The sequence below is a fragment of the Oenanthe melanoleuca genome, chromosome 3, assembly GCF_029582105.1.
Source record: "Oenanthe melanoleuca isolate GR-GAL-2019-014 chromosome 3, OMel1.0, whole genome shotgun sequence".
NCBI lineage: Eukaryota > Metazoa > Chordata > Aves > Passeriformes > Muscicapidae > Oenanthe > Oenanthe melanoleuca.
In genome coordinates this window covers 9,538,114-9,560,287 of record NC_079336.1, presented here as the reverse complement: position 1 = coordinate 9,560,287, position 22,174 = coordinate 9,538,114, and positions in this window count along the sequence as shown.

Below are 22,174 nucleotides of genomic sequence, written 5' to 3'. Positions count from 1 at the left end.
ACTTTGTTCCACGCTATGCATTTTGTCTGAAATATTTCATTGAGGTGAAAATCAAATTTTTCTCACAACTCACACAGCAGGAAATAATGCAGTTAAAAAAACCCTCTAGTTTTGCCCTGTTTTTCATTCCTCTAAACTCTATTGAGCTTACTTCATTTATCTTAGGAATGTAGTCAACAGAGCATTTTTTCATATTAATGTGCGACATATTTAAGAGACTCATCTCATTTTTTTATTATTTTCTCAAACCAAAGTATGGGAATTGTGCAAAACTATATGCAAAACAGAGAGACTTTGTCAGAAGCAATTTGGTTATAGATTATTTCTGTTTTGTTTTGTTTCCTTTTTCTAAGCCATTAGCACTTAATAACACAGTGTAATTCACTGATTCCCCTAGGCAAGGAAAGATTGTAGGAAAAAAATATTGAGAAGGGGGGTCTTAAATGAGACTCTCTAAACTCAGAAATTATGCTCTCAACAACCAATTTGCAAGGTAGAAGTGATTTTTCTCCTTGACCCTTTAGGAATACAGTTAGAACTTCTTTTGAGCGGGATTTCTTCCTTTCTCATTGTCTTGGATCTGGCTACAGGCATTTCTGTGCAGCAGAGGGTGGGGTTTAATCCACAATGTCTGTTCCCACCTTCCCTCTTCTCAGCACTTCTAGATTAGCAGATTGTTGCTTTATGTTCTGCTTTTTGAGACTCCTACTATCTCTGTGTATCACAAGGTAAAGCCTGCACAGAAAAGGGGTTGGGAGTTCCACTCACCTGTAAAGCACTTTGGAAACACCCAAAGCTGCAAGGCACTGTGCTATGGAGTGCAACACTTTCTTATCCATTGACTTTTTGTCGGAAAAAAAAAAAACCCTTCACCAAATAAACAAAGCCACAAATTAGATTAGGTTTGCAGTCTGCACATCTGATATGAAAAAAATGAACCACCACAAAACTGCTTAGTAAAATAAAATTCTGAATAACTTAACTCACAAAACCAATACAGAATATGCTTTGCTTACTGTAAGGAGTTCTTAAATTCTTTTCTGTTCAGTACTTTTGATGTGATGCCAACAACTTCCACAGACACCTGTAGCAATGCTGACCTGTCCAATATTGAACAAACTAATCTACAGCTGCACCATACCTTAAAATATTGTTCACCAAGCAACTGTCACTGAAAAGAATTCCACAGATTATGTGTCAAATAAGACCAGGTCAACATAAGTAAGATTAAAACAGCCTGGTCCTGTAGGAACCCACATAACAAAAAAAAAAAAAAAAGTGTGTGGAGCAACCAGACTCTATTTCTGCTTTGCTTGTTCCATAAATCATCTTGAACACCTCCTGTGTAACTTGTAAAGGAAACACAACTAACTTAGGACTCAAAACTGTCTGTTCATTCCTCAGAGCTGGAGATGAGATGTAGGTTATGGTAGGACATAATAGATATGTAGTTGAATTACAGTCTGTACAGAATGCAACAGAAGAATTAAAGCCAAGCTGAACTCAACTAAGTCTGAAATAGGATTAAACATGGAATATGCTTATTAGGAAGAGAACTTTTCAATACTAAACACAAGTGCCATGTCTCTGTGACTGACCTAATAAGCATGCATAGAATCTTTCTAATTGTTTGGAGATTGGTGGGTTGCTCTTTAGGTCACTAATATTTATGCATGATACATGCTTTAGCTAGATAAAAAATGATAGTTCATAGACTTCAGGAATGATACTGGGGAAAAAAAGACACACCACTCCAACTAACTACAGCCAAAAATCCTTCAAGAAATTAGCAAAGTAGAATAACATGGTGTGCATCATACTGGGGTATTTATTTATTTTGTTAGTTTGATTGGGTAATACAAACCCCTCATAGATAAGGTGATTACAAAACAGGAACAGCAGCCAAAGTACTGGCACAAATTACTAAAATCCCCACCTCACTTTTGTCAAGATCAGCATCGTTCCCAAGCCAAATTCCATAAAAAGGATACACTACTTGAAAACAGCAATGAGAAAGGGATCACTGGAGACTTAGAGTCTGGCAACCAAGTTCTGGGAAATTCTTTTGAAAAAGTGACTGAACTGGAAGCTGAGAGAGGCCTTCCTCAGCTTTTAAGGGGATCTGTGTCCTGGATACAATACACTCATCATAGAAAATCAGGTTTTGTGTTAGTCAATCATCTTCCAAAATTCAGAAATTACAAGAGGATCTTGAGTTATATGTATATAAAAAGCAAAAGTGGAAATCAAATCACTCAAAAAAAAGAAAAAAAAAAAGAAAAAAAACCCCAATCAAACAAAAAAAATCCCCAAACCAAAAATAAAACCACATTTTTTTTCCTTATCTATGTTATCCTCTATGGATTTTTAGTTGATCATATTAAAACTCTGCATGAGTCATGACCATGACTACAAATGTGACAATGAAGTGTCAAAACGAGTTTTCCCTTTCAGACCAAAAGCATCTTATAGCTTTGAGTGGTCAGCTGCCATTGACATTGTGACATTATAGCACACACTAAATTGCATACACTATTATTAGTTGGGACATTCCATACAGATTACTTTGTTTTAATACCATATAAATTGTTTTGTTCTCCTAGACTGCCTTTACCAAACATGTAGTCCCATAACTCCCTATTCAGTTAAGAAAGTTGCATGTTTTTCTACCTGGTCATGAGGACATCTATTATAACTTACATCATGACAATCATTACTAAACACTTAAAGGGAAGAAAAATCTGTTGTATAATTAATTTTGTTTAAGACATACATAAACTACCTTAGAAATGGCAAAATCTGTAAAAAACTTATGACAAACAGTTGCCATTTTGACGTGCATTTACAGCACAAAATACTAATATTGTAATAAAATAACAATGTTGATTCTTCCATTTAGACCAGAGTAAAAAAAATAATATTTGTGACCAAGTACCTCTATAATTCTTATGCTAGTTAATAGTGAAAATTACCCTTGATTTGACTTTGTTATAATTTGATCTCAAAGGCTGGTGATCTTTTTACCTTTCAGGAAATGTTTCTCAACCAGACAAAGCTGCCTATTTACACATTTTAATCCTGGAAGGGTGGTAGTCAATGGAATGATGGAAAGAAATGATCAGTGACTGAATAGTGCAATGTTCTATAAGATTTATATAATGCATTTTAAAACCATCTGATTTTCCTCATACAGAAGTTTATTACCTTGTTCATTTATTCACAGGAGTTCAAATTATATCAAAGAATTGATGACAGATTCTCCAGTCAAAAACACAACTCCTATCTGAAATCAAATCGTGGCAAACTGGGAGGAATGGGAAAGAATTTCATTTAGTGATATACATTAGTTCTCAAATATCTGACTTTAGACTGATTTCATCAAATAAAACTATGCTTACCACTTTTTCTTCCTTTTCAGGAAATTGTAAGGATTATAGAAAACTGAAATTTGATGACAGGTAATATATGAGAAATACACAGCATTAAATGATTCAGTAAAATATGTTATGTCTTAAAAGTCATATGCTAAGAACAGATTTAATGTTTTGATGCTCCTTCTCTTAATTTTTAAAAGCTTTTATGTCTATTCCTACCTCATATGTAGAAGAAAAAAAAATTTCCTGTATTTAAGGTACAAACATATTGCAGACACTCAACAAATTTTGAATATAAGCTTCTTGTAAAAATTAATTTCAAATATAAATTTAAGGGGTTTTATAAACAAGTTTCAGAATGCAAAGATAAAGTATTTTCGTTGATAATGATAAAGTAATATTGTTGTGGACATATAAGTACCATTTTAATTAGTAAGATGAAATTAATGATCTCTGAATTGTATATTTCAACACATTTATCAAGGTAAACTTGAGAAAAAAGATACTTGGTGTGCCAGGTGTGAACAATATTTTTAAAAAATTATTGCCCACCCATTCTTTTAATATGACTCTGCCTATTTTTTTCAATCCAAAGAAGATAGAAAAATTTAGGCTAGATCAAGGGAAGCAAATCTCTTTTACATTCACAGATGCATAAAGGCATCCTTCTCTTTGTTCAACTTTAATCAGGCTTTTCTAAAGCAGGTTATGAACTTACTAAATGTGGGTTTTAACCTGCATGTGAATCAGGTAAGTTCCCAAAATTAAAAGAAGGGATGGGGTATTCTCTGCTAAAGCACTCCTACCTTATCTCATGTAGCCTGGTCCTTAGCAGGTGTTGCAGGTTTTTTAGAGGGGTGCAGGTTTCCAGTCCTCCAAATTCTCAGAAGACTGTAGAAGCACCACTTGCTGAAATGTGACAGTAATGAACAATCCCACAGCACAAAATTTCATCCCAATCAGTTGTAGAGCAGAAGGAATGACAAAGCCTTATACAAAACTCTCCCAAACAGGTACAAAAATCTGGGTAGCTCTTTCCCCCTGATTGTAAATCAGCTGTCTAAATGCCATCTTAACTCTGGGCTGGGAAGGCCATTATAAAAAAAATATAGTGTCTTTTTATGTAATTCATGTGGAGACTGTACTTGTAAAAACAAATCCTTCTTCACTGCATAGCTCAATCTCTGATTAACTTGAGGTCAATAAAATCAGTGACACAGTTTTCTTTGCAAGAAATTTTTCCTAATCTACAGATGGGTCTTTTGTGTCTATGTGTTCATGTGCACATGTGTGTACAACCATCTGTTTCACCTGAACCTTAGAATTAGTACCTACAACATATTCATGCTCATTATGTGAAGTTAAAGAAGTTAAACTACATCTATTTACTTTCAGGAGCTGCCTACTGAATAAATTCACCCGTGGTGTCCCATAGGGTAAATGCCAGTAAGAACTTGGACACAGTCATCATGTAAAGAACACCAAATAAACATGGGCTACTGAAAGTGAGTAGTGATCAAAAAGTCATTCTAAAATGCCTAATGGATATTAAATACTTTGACACTGGCACTTAACCAAGAGGACTAGAAGAGCAAATGCCAACTATTAAAATAGAAGCATTACTTTTACATCACATTTATTACACTTCCATATTTTTCTGTGTGCTGCTGCCATCGCTCTGACTTGTCATGATAACTTGTTTCTGGCTCTTCCTCTATTTCTGTTGATCCAAGGGGCTCATTCAATACCCACTAATAGAGGCAAGGGAAATCTTTCCATGACTTCAGTGAACTCTGGATCAGATCTCACATTTTCTTAAACTTCCACATCCTTTGAGACCCCAGCTCTCACATTTTACTTTAGACAATATTGTCTTCACAAATGGATATTTTCTTACTATGAAAATCAGTCTTTCCTTCTTGTTGAGGAAAGTGATGCCAGCCCCATTATTTATATCACATTCAGCAAACCCACAGGAGTTAAGCAGATCTGGAACCCTCCAGGAGATTGACTGCTTGATGAGTGTAGCATAAGTCACCCAGGCTGAGGCCATTCCCTCAGTTATTTCCGTGTGTAAATATTAAGTTACAATGTACTGTAATGGAACTAACAGTGCCTGCCCCGAGTCAGGTGCAGCGAATGAGCTCTGGTTCAGTCCCAACAGTCACACACACAGCACCCTTTGCTTGCACAGGGACATGCATTATCTCAGACACTGAGACCAGGCTCTCTGTAATTTCACATCCCTGCACACCACTGCCTTCTTTTGTTGTAGTCTAGCTTACCCTGCAGGGGGAATTGCTCCCAGCCTGCAATCACTTGACTCCACATTTGCTGGAGGAGGGATGGGACATGGACCCACACTCGGAGCACTTGGAGAAGGTGTCTAGTACTGTGGCCATGGCTGACTCTTCTGAGCTCAAAAACAGACCTGCCCTCCCTTAATGGTCCTCTTCTCAGTTTGGAAGATTATTAGCCAAACATGTGGTTGCATTTTGTGGTTTTGGACCATGAGAGGAGGGGGATGGAGAGACAAATCATTTAGTATGAGGCACCTTCCAAACCCTTGTTTCACCTGGGCCACTTGTTTCTGTGGATTGTCTCTGTACAGAGCACACAGAACTTCTGTGCCATTGTTTTATAAACAGTAGTGCAAAGTCTGTATTTTCCATATTACTTACCCATCATACAGAAGAGAAAATACCAGTAATATTTCTTTCACCCTCCCCAGAAAGTATCAAATGATTCTTCAATCTGACCAAAACAGAAGGGATATTATACCTCAAATCATAGCTTTTTATGAATTTGCTACTAAAATACCAATGAATTTCCACATGCAAAATAATTAGCCAAACTGTTAACAGCAGCTGTTTCTCCACATGAAAAATCCTGATTTAGTTATTTTTTAAATGCACACAGAGGCACCAGACTTTTGTGTCTAAAAAACTACCATACTTTCATTCTAAAAATATTTTTCACATTATAAATATATAAAGCAAGCTTCTGAAACTTCTTTATGTCTAATTCCTTTAATTTGATGTTGTTTTCTAGTAAGTTAGAATCATTATTTTCCCTGAGCTCCTTGGTTCAGTCATCATTCATCAGTTCTCAGACTAAAAGGAGTTTTTACAGCTGGGTCATAAACCAAATCAATGGAAATGTTGATGCAGTATTAACTATATCAATCCTAACAGGTGTCTCTATAACAGCCCTTGTAAAAGAAACACCTCTATGCAGCTCACCAGCAGGCTCCAAGTGTGCAGAAGGAGGGAGCAGGGAATAATGAGTAATTAGGGTTTGCACTAACCAGAAAGATAGGTCCTTTCCATTTTTGTCCATTAAAAGTCACATGTTTAAGCATAGATCTCAGCTGCACACTTCCAGTAAACTCCTGATGAAATATTAAAAACCAATCCCAAAGAGGAATGGCTAATCTTCCAATTAACTTGCTCATTATACCCAACCCCATGAGCTCTGCCACGTACTCACATGCAGGTGTCCATGTAAGGGATTTTTAGCAAGGAAAATGGTGTCTGTTGGAGTGATTGGTAAGAAAATATGCCACTGATGGGACATATTTATTGTTTAAATCTCAGTTTAGGAAATGTCTTTGCACTGTGTTGGAAGGCCAAACTGAGAATTTCCTAGAGAGGTGACCAAGAGCCCACTGCAGAAAGCAACACCACAGCCTTGGAGGTGGCTCAGGGGAAGAGTCTGTCACTAGGAACCCTTTTGGGGTGCAATCCTGTACACAAAATACACTGCTCTACAAAGTTAGCATTGTGGTGCTTTATTTTTGGAGCTTTCCTACCAATTAAGATCTCCAGGTTAGTGCAATTCCTTCTATGCCACATGAAGGACCCCTTGCCATTTCCCATCCCTTACCCTCCTGCAACCCTGCAGAGCAGCAGCATCTTCCTTATGCTTTGGACAACTGCACATCTGCATATGCTAGAAAGATGTGTTAGTCAAGGCCACTGATTTCCCCTAGAGAAAGCTGAAGCACCTCCAGTGGTGATTAGTCAAGCTTTTTATTAACTTTTGTGTGAGTCACAATGGGCTAAAAGTTATGATTAATTCAATTTCTAATGACACAATAACCAGTAGCAAAAAGAAGGACTGCAGTGTGCAGAACACCTGCTCCTGGTCAAAACCCAGGAGTCTTTGTCTAAGAGAATTTAAAAACACAGGAACATTTTTTTCATTTCTTGGACTGTTTCTGTGTAGCACAAAATACAAGAGTTTGTCTTAAAAATGTCTGTCCCCCAGAAAGCAACTTTTCCTGTGCAATATTAAACAAATGTATTGTGAAATACAGAAAACATGAGTGTTCTGTCAGAGTGGTGGTGTTTCTAAGGAGTCTGCACATCCCTTTAAACACCACACTTCACAGGACTGGGATGAGGCACAAGGGCCCTTCCCCAGGTGCCACACACCAAACACCTGAAGCTCCCAAGCAGACAAAAGCCCTTAAAAGTTCCTTACTGCAGTCTCTGCATTGTGACTCACAGTGGCAATGTCCAATCCAGGTCAGTGGGATTCAGAAGCCCCACACTCTGACTCCTTTTGAATTTTCATTTATCTTGGGAAAAAATGACAAGTGTCTTCAAAAGGCCACATATGATAGGAAACCTCTTCTCTCTCAGTGAATGAATTTCACTTCATTATAAGGGACAGCCAATATTTGCCCCTTGCTTGGGAACATTTACAGTTCTTTTTGCACCAAAGCCTGCAATGTCTCTGAAGACCATTACATAGAAGTTAGATAAATTAATATGACATTGCACAATAGGTTTAGAGACTGAATTTCTGAAAGGTTTTGCACAAAAAGAAGAAATTTTCCCCATCTGAGATTCCTGGATAGCTTGATTCTTTGCTGGTGGCATGCCTGGGGTTAGCCTGGGAGGGAAAGAAGAGGGAGGGAGGAGACAAGGAGCACAGCACAATAGGTTGCTGGAGAGTCTGCTGGGAGCTATTAAACTTGGATGAAAACATGACTTCTAGAGGACCAGAAAGGAATAAAACTCCTTCTCCTTCATGAAAAACAGATAAAGAACTCTCTTTTCCTACTTTTGGCATACTCCAACACAAAGCCTCTTCTGGCCTCATCAGCACAGCTAGAGCTCCCTCTTCTGATTCACTCCTCCTCTTTGGGATGTGGACCTCAATATTCTCATGAGCAATGGCAGGAGCACCCAGCTGGAGCCTCCACTACTGAGGTGGGGTGTTCCATATCCCATCTGTCAGCATCAGACTGTGATTCACAGAGATATAAAACTGAGGGATCCAAAATCTGGAACTGCATATAAACAGTTCAACTCAATAGGCTTCTTTAGACATGCTCCAAATTTTTGTGCAGGCTAGAACCAAAGGTAGGAGTATCATCTCCAGAGTCAAACTACCATTTGGAGGCAGTCCCTACTCAGGCTGCCTTGGACTAACAAGTGTTTGCTGTGTGACTCTCCCCTAATCCTTGTGCAAGATTGAGGTTTCCTTAAGGACCTGAATCAAAGATGTCCAAAGAAACGTGCCCTAAAGTTTTTCATTTATCTGTAATAGTAGCAAGATCCTACACAAATTCCAAAAGAATAATTTGGCAGTCTCTCACAGCTAAAAATATTATTTTCTTTCAGTAAGAAAAAAATTAAGTACTACTTGACGTTCATATTTTTATCATCTTGACATTATAAAACCCAAAGGAAAGACTAGTAATTCCCTTTTTGTGCTGCCAGCATTGGTCTGCCTTTGATTTCCACTATGCTATGCCTAAATGTGCAAGTGCTCTTCAGAGAGGCCTGATAAAAAGATATGAAGCATGAGGAGTCTGTTCTTCACCATTTCTTTGGAGGGTGAGCTCAAAATGGGAGTTGCACACTTCTTAATGAGCCATTCTGTTTTCAAGGCATGTTCATGTAAAATTAGCTCAGTCTCTCTAAAATAAAAAGTTAATACTAAGGGGGAAACATTCCCCACTGTTTAATCCCCTCTAGCACCGTGCTGAAATCCAGCCAAGTATCACATGTGTACAGTGCTCAGTATATACAGAATGTGTATGCAGTCAGCAAAATACGATTGCAGGGCTTCTACTGAGAAAAAAACAGGACTGACCTTCTGACAGAGAAAATGCTTCTTTCTCACCCAGTTACATCAAACTGTCTTTATATTTCATCAAGCATTTTGCTTGCCATTTAATTTTATTTTTCTTTCTCTTTTTTTTTTTTTTTTAATTACTATTTAAAAATTTTTCCTGATCATCCAAAACCTGTGGGAATAATCATAATGTTTATAATCCTTCCCCTGCAGCCCTCCTTCTGCTCCATCCCTTTCTTTTTTTAGCACGTTGGCAGCCCTGATCAACGTTGATTCATTGAAGGGAACAGAATCTGCAAACTCTTGGGTAACACTAGACAAGCTGCTACTAGCAGCAGCTGCAGTTGCAGCTCGCATCTCACTGGGGGTTTTTCAGAAAACCCACCCACAACACACAAGGGGAATTCTCCCGGACAAGCTGCAGGTGCTATGGATATTTTCATTTAATATTCATTCTTGCAATTCAGCACATTTGTAATCCATGTGGTAAACTGTTACTTACATTTCTCCCAACGGGCCACAGCCAGATGTCGAAAATAAGAAGTCCGGTGGAGATATCGCTTCTTCTCCTCTTCATTGTGCATTTCAGTGGGCTTAAAACAAAGCTGCTTTCTCAGGACAAAAGAATGTGCTTTTATATTTAATGACATTTTTGTTGACATTAAGAACTAATAAATATATCCAGAAATTACAGCCTTGTAGATTTCGAAGTGCTTTAATTGGGTGAGTATTCTTTGGTTTATTAGAGAAAATTCACTTTCTTTACATGGCATCTCTATCAAATTGTTAGCTAAAAGGTCAAAAAAAAAAAAAAAAAGGATCACAGTGGAATACTACATTAATTCATAGACTGATTCTGTATATTTCACAATATTTTCCCAGAAGGCTTAATTTTGCCAGTGTCAGGAGATGGGAATTTCTGTAGCTGTTTGCTGATATGTTTTGTTTATTTGCAACCTTTTCTATTATACTCATCACCACAGTGCTTTTCTGTTCTGAAAACATGACAGAGTTATTAATTTTTGGAAAAAAAAATTAATACTTGGGCTTTTTGTATTTAAATATATACCACAGCTAGGTTTTTTGTTTATTTGTTTGTGATTTTTTAAAAGACAAATGAAAACCACAGCATTTTTATCTGATGTAGTTTCAGAAGTAATCGTCCACAATGCACACCAAAGACAGTAAAGGATCTGTTATTGTCTTGTTTTTTCTGTACTCTGTTCATTCCTAACACCTCTAGGTACATTCCAGCAGTACTTGAATATAATATCAAAACTTTCTCTAACAACTCCTCCACAGAGAAGTAGGGGTAGGAGGACAATCACCTAAAGTCCCAGGTACAAAACTATTCATGATTTTATATTTGTTTAGGGTAAAAATATTATTCTGCAAAAGAATGCCCCCAGCTTCCTGACTTATGCATGTATCTCCAAACTCATAAACACTGGACGGTAGATAGAGGTGAGAAAATAGATGTTTCTTTCCTTGGACATCTTTACATTTTGAAAATATTTTTATATTTTTCTCTGTGTGGAAACCATTTTTGTTTTCCATACTAATATTTTTCTGTTCCTAAGAGCCCTAGGAAAAAAAAAAAGCAGTGTTCCATATGGCTAAAGGGTGTACAGTTTTATTGAAGGAGATAACTGTCATCCTAAAAATTTGTCAACAGAAGTTCAATCTCTTTGAACAAAGTCCTACCCTTCCTGGAACTTTTGAGTCAGAAAAAGAACTGCATCTTTACTGAATCACCCTGAGAAGACAGTTTGAATGAATATAAAAATCTGGTGAATGAGGACATCACACTGATGCATTTAATTGGTTTATAGGGCCCCAAAAACTGGGTTTTTTTGCATCTGTCTCTCCAAAGTCAAGAATTCCAGCACAAGCTTAGGTCATGATTAGATTAGTGACCTCATCCCAGTCTCATATTGCAGAGACTGGCCGTGACCTCCAGTTTCAGGGCACATGGGGTGAAATCCTAGCTATGCTGAAGCCAGAGGGGCCCAGGCTGTTTTCCCCCTCACATTCTTGAGTCCTTCAGGCTTTGCAGCTGTGCTGCAAAAGGGGACATGGCTGCAGAATCCCAAAGGTAAATGGATTGTCCATTCTACATGTGCAAATGCTCACGTAGAAAAGGATTGCTTCTTTTAATTAGGACAAAAAGAAACGAAAATAGGGAAAAAAGTCAAAACACTTCTAAAGGATTGCTTGAAAAGGTTTGGAAGAAAGGGGTGCTTGCCTCAAAGAAGACAGTATGTGAAGACAATGGACCCACTATGCAGGGTACCAGAGTAAATGCAATAATCATGCAGCTACCAAAGATATGCAAGAAATAACACGAGTAGGTGCATGGCATATGCCTGGAATCCTACCTTGCCAGAGCTACTGTGGCTCCTTCATGAGAATTACAGATTTGTGTGCTGAGGTGGGAGAGAGCTGAGAAAGCTCAAGGGCCCAAAGCACTGCTTTTTCCATATGCCTAACCATTACTGAAACACCTGAGCTAAATAACCTATGTTAAGCTGCTGTAAAAAAAAATTGAATAGCTCTCATTATAGCCCAGAATTTCTCATTTCCTACTTGTGGTGGGATGCCGGTTGCACCCTGGGTTGCTGTCTGGAGCATATAATGACAGTGGTTCAGGGCCCTTTAAAGGTATTCTCTTTTTACAATGCCAACAAGGTAGTGGCAGTAAAAAAAAAAAGGGAGGAAAAATGGAACCCATAACAATACTGGAGAATGAGAAGCATATGTGCTGACAGAGGAATGTGTTCTGCAGGGAGCTGCAGAGAGTTAGTGAATCCGGATGGTCCACGGGTTCAGAGATACGGCAACAAGTAAGGAAGGCTAGTGGGAAGGTGACAGGAGCCACCAGCACAAAATCCAGTTGGGTGTTTTCACATGTGACCATGACAGAAAGAACATTTCTAGAAGTGTTTTCAAGGGAAGACAAATGTGAAAAGGCAATGGCAAAACAGTTTCTACACGCCGGACTCCATGGAGCTACATAAGCATTCAAAAGTGCTTAATTTACATTCCAGTTTCCAAAATTATGTCTAACTGTTAAGATTTTATCTGCTACTATGTTTCAGTGCCCATATCCCTTCTAAAAATGGAAATTCAATGTCAGGTCATTTAAATGGTTTGAACACTTTATTGTGACACCTTTATCTTTAATTAAACCCAGCTTCTGACAATTCTAGTAAGCATGTAAATATTAAGTAGAGTTTTTTATTTAAATAATTTAAAGAGAAATAATAAGATTATTTGTTTCAGCAATATAAGCCGTAGCTGTGAAATACAAGATTATTTACACTCATACAGATTTCAGATAATGTATTTTTTTGATTATGAAATAGCCAAATATAGACTATAAAACTGGTCAAGATGAGATATGAGATTGTTTCATTTCTGTGGTCATGAAAAATGAAAATTCAGAGCAAATATGGAATGTAGAAAGTAAGAACTAAAGGTATTGTTGTCAGGTAGTGTATACCTAGAATTTCTTGCTCAGATACCAATTATTATATGGAAGAATAGTTCACAGAGGAGGTGTTTGAAAGATAATCTGAAATCTAATTAAATATATGCCTGCATACTTCGCATTTTATATGAGAAAATACTAGATGCTACTATTTCAGTTAGCTTAGATAATTTTTTTGTGGAAAACTTGGCTGAACAGAGCAAGTGACCTCAGTCACTCCTCACAGGCTTCCCCTCAGGGCCCTGCCCCATCTTTGTGACCTTCCTTAGATGCTGTCTAGTGGCTTAATGTGTTTTGAATATTGTGGCACTCAAAACTGCCCCAGCACTCAAGGAGATGCTTCCCCAGAGCAGAGCAGGACAATCCCTCCCTTGCCTGGCTGTGATGCTGTTCCTGATGTCCCCAGGACAGGGTTGCCAGGGCACTGCTGGCTCTTCGACTTGCCAGTGACCAGTCTAATAAGTAAATCTTAGGCATAATTTGAGGAACTGCAGAATGTTCTGTCATTGTAGAAATTTAGCAGGTAGTCTCAACAAAGCTTCTTTTGGTCTTCAGTTGCACTTTCTTCAATGCTAAACACACTTTTAAAGCTAAATTTCTGGACTTTTAAGACTTACAGTAGAATTTATCATTTCTTTTTCCATACACAATTCCACTGACATCTCCTGTGACAGCATTTGAAAGCAAAACCTCCTTGATTTACATTACATTTAAAGACCTTTGCTCCTGTGGGAGTTTTGAACTAAATAGAGTCCATCAACACTTCTCAAACCTTCTCACTTTTTAGATTTCCCCTTGCTTAGTAATGCTAGAAAGTAAGTGGTTCCAATTAAACTGAAATGTCAGTCCTTTATAACAATGAAGGATTCAGACAAGTTCATAATGAATAAAACTTCAATATCATTTTGATCTTGTATAAAAAATTATCATTACTCAGTTTAGATCCTATGAAAATCCCAACACATCTGGCAAAAAAGTTAGTTCTTAATTTTCAAGTCTCTGTATACTCCAGAACATATATGGATGTCCAAATCTACTCCAGTGAAATTCCACATGAGTAGAGCTTTCAGAAAGTGAATGGATCACATCTGAGAGAGCTCAATTTCAAGGGCATGGAGAACTTTGCAAGCTGAAGCCAAAAGATATGATTCATATCAGATAAAGTATGAACTGCTTCTGCAAATATAACCCTTGGGGATACCTAATATTGCTTATGAGGAGATGGGAGTCCAAGGAATAAGGTCAGAAGAACTTTGTAACTAGGGAAAAAGATTTTAAAATATCAAGAGAAAACTGTCAGTGGGAAAAGGTTTCACAGCTCTCAACAAAAAGTCAAAATATGCTTCTTGGAACCTGTTAGTATATATTTTTTAACTCCCATTTGGATTGTCTGGGAAAAACTCAGTCTCAAAATGCTCTGAGACATTCTTCATAATTGTCTGAAGGTGAGGGTGGCCTACAAAGTGTTTCAATTATCAAAGAAAATATACCAGCACATTTCCCTTCAGCACACGTGGGCTGCAATTCAGCAGAGATCTTGATTTGGTGCATGAGCTATAAGTAATTCCTCCACTAAGATCTCACTGGAGTAAAGGAAACCCAAGAAAAGCAGTGAGACTATTTAGTCAATGAGTTACCCAAATGCTGTTAACTGCTGGCTATGTCACAATTTTTAATCAGACTGAAGGTTTTTTGATATGGCTTCACATTTCCACAATAATGCTGGAAACAATCAAGTCCCATTGAGGATAGAAAAATATATGGGAACTGCTTTTCTTTCTGCAACTTCATTTTCCTCTGTGCAAGTAAAGCTTACCATCTGAGGCACAAGGGAATAAAAAGACCTGTTAAAGAGGTATTCTCTTTTTGTCTTAGAAGAAGGTGGAACAATACTCTGACTGAACAGTGGATCAATTTTCCAGAGACAAAAAGATGGCAGTCTAGAGTTAAAAGGAAAATTTGTAACTAGAAAAACAAAAAATGAATGCACTTATGGCACATTTAGCCAAATAATGTGATTTCACAAGCGTTAGTTAAAGGCATTAAATTAACTGACATTCTTAAAAATGAAGGAGATTCCTGAGGATTAGGAAGTGGCAAATACAACTCCATTAGTTTAAAAAGGGTCAAGAGATTAAAGACCAAGAAACTGAGACCAGGGAGTTTAACATCTGTTGAAGGGAAATCTTGGAAACTTTAAACTGTGCAGTAGGAAGAGCACCTGGGAAAGTGGTTTTGTTAATCAATGTGGAATCAAGCAGTTTGTGTTTAACAACTATAAATGCCAATAATTAATAGACCTCATCTGCTGGAGTTACTTGAAAATAACACTTTTGTGATAAGAGAAAATGAACTTACTGGCTGTACATAGCAACACTCAGTGAGACACTAGAACATACAAAATAAAGATGAGGCAATAGGTCAAAACCCATGCTGGGTAGTAGAGATGTTTAAGAATGTGGAAGAAAGGTTGGGATCTTTTTAAATTATAAAAGGGTTCAAATAGGAATAACCAAGTAATCAGTTTGTGTTCTCTATTATATATAACTTAGATGTAAAATACTGTCAGTGTAAAGCTATTAAAAGTAATATTCAAGCATAAAGTAAATTTTGAGATTGAGAGTTTTGTTTATTTACGCATTATACCATTATACCATTACTGACTTTAAAAAAATGAATGGAATTTGAGGAGGAATTTCAAATGTATATTGCCATACTGTCTTGCTTTTATGTCTTCTACTAAATCATTCTGATTTGCTCCAATTAAAGCTTGTTTGGAACTAGAAACAAGAGTGTTTGGAATAAAAATAATTCCTATCTGTGTTTTTTATGCTGAATACAATGAAGTTTCAGTAAGGACTGGGAGCCTTAAATAGGAGGTCTACAAAGGATTAGTAAATGATTATGTGTGTGATTTTTTTGAGTTGTGGAAGTGTATAAGAGCATTAGAGCTCTCTATCTTAAAATCCAGAAGTGGCTTTGAGGAAGGCTAAAAATCCAGGAGCACCTGGGCTCCAATCCCAGCACTGCTGCAGATGCCTTGTGCTGGTGAGTATGTTCTTCTACTGCCTGTGGTTTAGTTTTCCCTTCTGTTAAACAGAGATAATAAACCCAGCAGGTTTTATGAGGTTAAAGGTGTTAGACTCGTGAATTCCTGTAAAAACATAGAATGGGAAAATATACAGAAATACAAAATATCTTTCTTCAGAAGAAAATGTGTGGCATATTAAGCACAGAAGGAGTTCTCATTTGGTGTGAATCAGAAGAAGCACTTCACCTACCATCTCAGGTTATAAACCTTTTGACAAGACTTGGGTATTAATATGTCTCCAGATGCATTTGAGCTCTTTCTGCTATATCATCAAGTTTGATACTGAAATAGTGATGTTAGCTAGGATTGGGCAAGAAAAGAAAACACAGCACAGGTTTAACTCCCTATGCTCCTTCTCAGACAGGGACATGATATCCTAGGGAGACCCTATGCTCTCAGGTGACACAGAATTAAGCTGTCACTAGAAACTTATAAGAAACCTTCCTGACTCAGTTATGTGACCAGCTGATCCCTGATGCACCAGTTTCTCTGAAAAATTCTGCCTCCCCACAGGAGAACACCTCAAGCTGCTCTCCAGCCCTGCTCTCCAGTGGGATGAGTGGCACATGGGGAAACAGGACTTGACAGAGTTCAGGACCCAAATCACCCAGAAGAGCGTGAGCACAGAACTTCCAGCAGAAAGTGGATGGAAACTCTTTTTATATACTGTGGTGAAGCCAAATGAGGATTTGAAAGGATAATTAGACCAATAGGAAAGGAAATGTAGGTTGAAAAGTCTGTTTGAAAAGCAGGTTTTCTAAACAGATGCATTATGACTCCTAGTGAAGAAAGACTTATTTTAGTTGCTAGATTAAATGCCTCCCAAAGCACCTGTTTTCTGTGTTTATCCTCAAAGGGTTACAAACTTTAATATTTTTTTTTACATAGCTTTTAAACCTAAGTTCTGGCTCCCAAAATTCAGCTGTTTGCAGTGTTGATTTAATAAATATTTTTCAGTATAATCCCTATGTTTTTCCCTTTGTTCAAAAGTGCAGAGGGGGCTAAAACAGGGAGCTCAAGCTATCCAAATTGGTTACTTGCCCCTAAGTATTAACTAGAATTCATCATTACTGAACTGTGTTTGCTATTTATTTGACCTCCATGACAGCTGATGTTTTTTTGAGCATAACACAGTTCTTAACAATTCTTTTTAAACATTGTGTGTTCATCTCAATTTCATAAATCAATCTCAGACAAAAATATGATATTTCCTGGCAACAAAATCCATGTTTCCACTACTGCCCTGTCCATAGAACCAGATATAAATCAACATAGCTTCGTTGGCTCCAGCTGGGTGTACTGATTTTAAACAACTAAAAATCTCAGCTGTGATACAATGTGGTAAATTAGCTTCCTGTACTCTGGTCCACATTCACCCCATTTTGCTCATTATAGCTAAGACACCTTCTCTGGGAGCATAATCACATCATCTACAGTCTGTTAATAGAAAAGTAGAAATATGAAAGTATTGTCAGAGATTTTAGCTGTAATTACTTTTTCTCTGGACATGTCAGTATAGGGTGATTATGTAGCCAACTTGCACCACTCTGGTCTGTACCTCAAACTGTGTGATGAATCTGAGCTTTAGATCTTTCATCCAGGGTTGCTGAGGGCAAGTAGCATCCAGCTTCAAGTTTAGACCTGCAGTGTAGATGTCTAAAGGAAAAGATACAAGGAGTGCTCCTTCACAATAGTCACTGAAAATTACTCTTAGGTGAGGAAGACAGAGCAAATTACTTTTTTCAATACACAGAGCACATTTGTTTTAGCATGCCATGAGCTGGCTGAACTTCCCATATTCTCCAAAGAACACAAAAATCAAAAACTTAACTTCAAGAGAAAAAAAAATTGGCTATAAAAGTTGTGTGATATTTCAGACAGAAAGATCCTCAAATATCTAGTTTTGTAGCTTTCTGCTTTTGACTGGAAGTTCAGATTCCCTGGCTGATCCCCCTCTCTTAACTAGGACAGTGGTATCCAGTCTCAGGGAGAGGAGGTGACTCATATCAGGTTGTGCAGGAAATAATCCTCTGAGCTGGGACATTACAAGGCTTGGACCTTACCTCTATTAGGATGCACTAAACTCATCACTGCAGGGAAAAAATTCCAAGTAAAGTATTGTGATTTTCCCAAAAAGGTTTTGAAGGAATTTTTGATCGAAATGAAACACAAATACCAAAACACCATATGCAGAAAAGCACTTTTCACCAACAATAAAATATCTAGTCCAAAATTTAGACAATAATTTAGACAGATTTATTGGTCATCTTCTACAATTGACTAAAATCCCAATAATCATAAAGTATATCTTTTTGGTAGATAATCATTAGCCAGTCAGAAAGAAATTGATTCTTCTCACATTTTCCATGTTCACCTGAGTGATAAACTCTCAGAAATAACACTGTTCCTGCTTTACAGACTTTTACAAGAGCTGAAGCTCTCTGTAGGCTGAGTTTTGGTCTTATGACCACCTCTCTGCATGTCCAGAAAAACAGCCTATATTTTACCATCCTAATGACAGATTTAATTTCTGTGGCACCTGAATGTGGTCTGGGTCAGACACAGCAGTCAGAGTGACAGTGAAGAATGAGAAAGGTGAACATTGCACCAAGATAAACTTCTTCCCTCCTTCTGCACTACAGTCTTCCAGTTGAAGAATTTGTAAAAGCTTCTGTATTTTACATAGAGAAAACTACACAGCAGCAGAACCAATCTAATAATATTTTCTGCATATTTCAAAAACGTGGAGTTTCTTTATCTGTTGTAAATCAACAAATCTCCGAGTGAAAATCTGACCTGACATTTAAAGTCATGGACAGGCTGTGCAAAATACCAGGAAACAAGAACAGCTGAGCTGGGAAACTGCTGGAAGACCTAGGAATTGTTTTCCCCATTCATGTGATGGGGAAACTAGCACCTACCACCCTTTCCAGAGCATAGAGCTGTACAGACAGAGACTAAGGGGGCTTTGCATGGGAAACCTGACACATTTTTGCATTAAAGCAAGCTGTCAAACAATATCCATGGAGCTGCTTAGTTCCTTATAGTTCAATATTTCTTAGGAGCAGCCAATGGGAAAAGATCAGAGGTTTAAGGGCTAGACTGCTAAATTTCCTGAAGACTTTGCGCCAAATATCCAGTGAAATAATCACACCGAATAAGCATTAGCTTACCAATCTGTGTTTTGTTCCATTGCCAAATAATGAAAATTTGATAAGACACGATGTTTTTTTAAGTGGAAAAAACCATCTTAATTTACATTCCATATGGCAAAATTGGGGAAAAATGGGCAGTGAAATGTTAGAAAAGGGGGTGAGACCAGCCAAAACCTTGCTTGTTTTTCCAAGACTGTGTTAGGTAAAAAAAAAAAAAAAAAAAAAAAAAAAAAAAAAAAAAAAAAAAGTGGCTTAAATCAGAAATATACCACCAGAATTAATGTTTCTCAGATCTGTCAAGCCAATAAGTAGACAGTCAGTGCATAAAGAACAGCCAGACATTTTATTAGGTTTTTTTCCAAATTTTTCAGTTTTCAGGAATCTTGCGATTTGTTTTCTAGCTGCTTGTGAAAACAAAACATATTTCCTGAGCATTTCTCAGAGTGTGGTTAAGGAGATTTTAATTATAACCAAGCACAAAGTTTGTTCTTTTAACAACCCCCTATCCCCACCAAAGGATATAAATCAGAGGTGAATTAGGAGAATTAGCATTTGTGATGCTTAAAAAAAAAAAAAAATTGTTTGCAGGAAGGGGAACTGACTGGCACACTTAAAAATTGTGAACTGTTCCAGACAGCACTTATTCCATGGTATTTCCATATGGTTACAGGGAAAACAGAATACATGACAGTGAGACACTTGACCTAAAACACATGGCAAACCTAGGAGATGGCAATTACAGTTCATCATGGACAAATAGACTTGTTTTGCATGTAGCAAGAGCACAGTGAGAGAGAACTGCTGCTGTGAGACAGTAGGGAAATTATGACTGTGCCTTCACTTTCCCTGTAGCATTTTAAGAAGATGCAGCACTCTATTGTAAAGCTTTTATGCAAGACTCCAAGTAAGGCCAAACAATATTGGCCTGGGAATTAGAATAAAAACATCTCTCTTTGGCAAGATGGGTACCCAGCTTACCTTCTCCATCCCCACCCGATTCATCCATGACCATGGGTTATAGCACAACACAGGCACGTAAATTCAGATCATATGAACAGAACTATCTCCTTGCTAGACAAAAAATTCAGGCTGGTAAATATACGATAGCTCCATTCCTGTTTTGACAGGGAGTCCAGCAATAAATTCTGAACTGATTTTTATTTGATCCTATCATTGTCTCACCATAAATTTATGCCAGTGCTGACTCTCAAAGTACGGATTATATGTTTCCCTTTCACATCATGAGACATTAAATTCCACATATATCACACATTTATAGCAGATGTTCCTAAACAGACAAACCAGGTGCTAAACATATTTTATTCTGATGGGTAATTTTTGAAATTATTGCAATCAATGGGCTAATAATGTTGGTGGTAATGATGAAGTCAAGTTATTATTACCCATTACATTTAATCATTGACAGCAAGTTAATTGGACCTAATTGGAGAAATCATCATAAATAACAGGGAGCAGATGGCGGACGTTTGTTTTTCCACTTCCAAATCTATCTTACAGAGTTATAGATAAAGTCTGGATGAATCAGTATAAAAGGGTAGAGAATGTAAATATCTCCCCCTAAAACCATAGTTCACATTGGCAAAGTTTCAATTCTGACAGGCACAGAGAGCTTTGACAAGGTTGGGTAGCTAAACAAAACTTTTTAGCTGTTACCCATGTCTGTCAGTTTTTAGACACTGGTCTCAATCCCTTGCATACAACAGCATTGGAGGTTGATGGAGGCAAAAGGCTTCAAATTAAAAAAGAAAGCAGGAAAGGGAAAACTGATCTGCTCCAACAGATGTGTTTAAAACACAAACTTCTGCATCCGACTTCATCACTCTTTTTTGGTGAGAAATAGGTGCTTCCTGGGTGTGACTGATCTTACTCTAACACAGAGAGGCTAGAACAGCAGGACAAACTGTTCATCCCTACCAAATGCAAATGATGTCAGAGGGAAATGTCAACATACCGATGTCCAAGTGATAGATGGATAGATCCCACCCAATGCGTGCACAAATTGAGCCAAAGGATAGGGACGTGTAAAAAATTTAGGAATATAGAAGCTACCAGCCCACCACATTTGGATATCAAGTGAGAAGAGAGTCCCCACTGCTTTTCCTTTTTCTAGTTTAGATCTAACAACACAGCCCATAATCTTGGGTGACTTTAATCCTGAAGACCATGACATTCATTTTTATTATTATTTTTGATTGTAAAGGCAAAAATAAGCACAAAAAGAAGGATCTGACATCTTGAGATATGCAATGCCTTATTATTGAGATATATGTAGAATGTATCCTTTTGTTCCTGCTTAGTTCTACCTATGTGCATTTCAGATTTTCCTCCTGTCTAGTAACTATTTGCCTGCTGTCTGATTTGAATGGGAAGTGGCTCACTGAATTTTTTATACTACATCTAAACTACAAGGAATGGAGAAATAGAAAATGCAAGTGTGCACTCTGGGCTGATGGTATTACAAATCTAGAAATGCTATTCCTTTTCTTGCATCAGTGTTTCCTCTCATTTCCACATGCTCCCAAGCTGTGAGGAGAGCACTTAACAGCAGCATAATAACAATTTTCTCTCTCATGCACTTTGTGATCAGTGCACATATCATCCTCTCAGAAGAAGTGAAGAATTTATGCTTAGCCTATTGGCTTTAGTCTCATGTTTCTAAAATATGCAACTTCTAGTCTCTTGCTTTAAAACTGCTTTTCTCTTTTTAAAGTCTGACACAAGTAAGTGAATTAGAACAACTAAATCCCAGAGGCTGTGCCCTCATTGCAGTATGCAGATGTTGTACCCTGCAGACTGGGAACAGCAAATAATGTGGCATCAGCTCTGGCTTCTGATCTGCTTTCCTGGATTGCTAATCCATGCAGAAGGTGGTTTAGAGAAAAATTGCCAGAGTCAGAGTTTACTTCTAATTCCCTGCAGACAGAGGGTTTAAATAATGGTTTAATATTCAACA